The sequence below is a fragment of the Triticum urartu genome, chromosome 2A (assembly GCF_056163025.1).
Source record: "Triticum urartu cultivar PI428250 chromosome 2A, HENAU_Tu73, whole genome shotgun sequence".
Lineage (NCBI taxonomy): Eukaryota > Viridiplantae > Streptophyta > Magnoliopsida > Poales > Poaceae > Triticum > Triticum urartu.
In genome coordinates, this window is record NC_141874.1 from 297547047 (window position 1) to 297549266 (window position 2220).

Here is a 2220-nt window from a genome sequence, read left to right on the forward strand (position 1 = left end):
CACCTCACTTGGTTATGATGGATAGGCCAAGTTCTTCGGTGAACCCGCTTTTCGAGGAGGAAGGTGATGATCACGACTACGTCACCAAGAGCCACTTCTTTATCGCACAACGAGCTCTCCATCAAGAAACTGAAGCCCTTGGTGAATGCCTTGAGGAACTCGCCACAGACCTTCATCAATCGAAAGCAAGGAACCGCGACTACATCGACGCCAAGTTCAGCACAAAAATGGAAGAATTCGACAACATGATCGTGTGATGCCGTCTACCTCAACCTCTTCATCAAGACGATGCCACTCAAGCGCCGCTCAAGTCGGCAATCTTCCGACTACTCCTCTTATGATGCAAGTCCTCCATGAGCTCATTTTCCTTGACGTGATGACCCCCAAGATCGCCAAGCTCAAGAGAATCCATTCCATGGCAATGGCTTACAAGACCTAGTCCGAGCACGTGAAAGGGCGTGACAACAAGCGGAAGAAGCAATGGAGCTAGACCAAATACCTCCACAAGTGAAACGTCAAGAACCTCAAGATGGTGACACCATCCGACAAGCAAAAGCACTCAAAGCACAACACGCACTCCGCGAGGCCACTAGAACCGTCGACGAGAGCAACTGCCAAGTGCATGAACAAGAGGAAGCACTTCGTCAAGCACGACAAGAAGAAGCCGCCCGTCGCGAAGAGCAACAAGAAAGGTGAAACCAAGCGCATATTCCTCGCCCTCCTCCACGGCAAGAATGACACAAAATGGAACAAGTGCTTCAAGACCATCCTCCATGCCAAGAGTGACATCTTAAGGAACGAGCATTTGAGGACCTTCCTCCATGGCAAGAGCGATATCAAAACCGCCACTATGATGAAGAACTCCGATACGGCAAGCTCAAGTTCATCATGCCCAAGTTCTCCGAAAGCAATTATCCCAAAGAATATCTCTCATGGGCCTTGAAGGTGGACAAGATATTCCGTCTTCACAACTATGACGAGGAAAAGAAGATCGCCATGGCCTCCCTTGAGTTTCAAGACTATGTTAGCATTTGGTGGAAACAAGGGATCGAGCGACGACAAACAAGAGGCGAACCACCAAACAGAACTTCGACAGAAATGAAGGATGTCATGAGAGCTCGCTTCATGCCTACACACTACACTCGTGATCTCTTCAAGAAGTTGCAACTCCTCAAACAAGGAACGAAGACGGTGGAAGAATACTACCAAGAAATGGAGGTTGCCATGATACGAGCCAATGTCAAGGAAGATGACGAGCAAACTATGCCACGCTTCCTAAACGGCCTCAGCCACTCAATCAAGCGGATTGCCGACTTTAAACCATACTCCAACCTTCTTGAGCTAGTTCATCAAGCGACCAAGGGCGAGCGACAAGTGCAAGATGACTTCAAATACGCAAAGTACTCATCCAAGACCTACGGCTCCTACTCTCAAGCTCCCGCGACTTGGGCACCTCCTACCTCAACTAGAGCATCACCAAGTACCGGTGACAAGTCAAGTTCCAAGAAAGTTACGCCTTCCTCGACTCGTCCTCCGGCAAGCACCTACAAATCCAAGACTCCCTCATTTTCGGCGCCACCAAATGACCCCGTCAAGACTAAGTTCTATCAAGTGCTTCACGTGTGCTGGCCGAGGACACAAGTTCTTCGAATGCACCAACAAGCAAACCATGATCTTCAATGATGATGGCACATACGACTCGATGAGTGAAGGAGAAATTGAAGCCCTTGAGCATGTGGCCATGCACCGGTGCATGAACGAAGATGAAGATGATCAAGTCTATTGTGACAATGATTCAAGTCCCTCTCTCGTGGTCTCCAAAGTCTTGGTACTCCAACATCACCAAGAAGAAGATCAACGGTGCCACACCTTCCACACGAAGGCCGGCATCAATGGGCGTTCCGTGAAAGTCGTCATCGACGGAGGAAGTTGTCACAACTTGGCAAGTCAAGAGCTATGTTCCAAGCTGCAATTGGTCAAGAAGAAGAATCCTCGTCCCTACAAGGTGCAATGGCTAAGCTACTCCGGCACTATTCAAGTGGAGCATACGGTGCAAGTTTCCTTCAAGATCGGCTCCTATGAGGACACCTTGGAGTGCGACATGGTTCCCATGTCTGTGTGCCATCTTCTTTTGGGAAGACCTTGGCAATTCGACTGCGGTGTCATCCACAATGGAAGAACTAACCACTGTACCTTGAAGATGAAGGGCACGTAGTAAGT

General features: G+C 49.1%; 1 pseudogene; it reads left to right on the forward strand.

The window, feature by feature from the left end:
- The first annotated feature begins 340 nt into the window (after positions 1-340).
- LOC147984883 (uncharacterized) lies at positions 341-943 on the forward strand (annotated as a pseudogene).
- Positions 944-2220: the final 1277 nt, after the last annotated feature.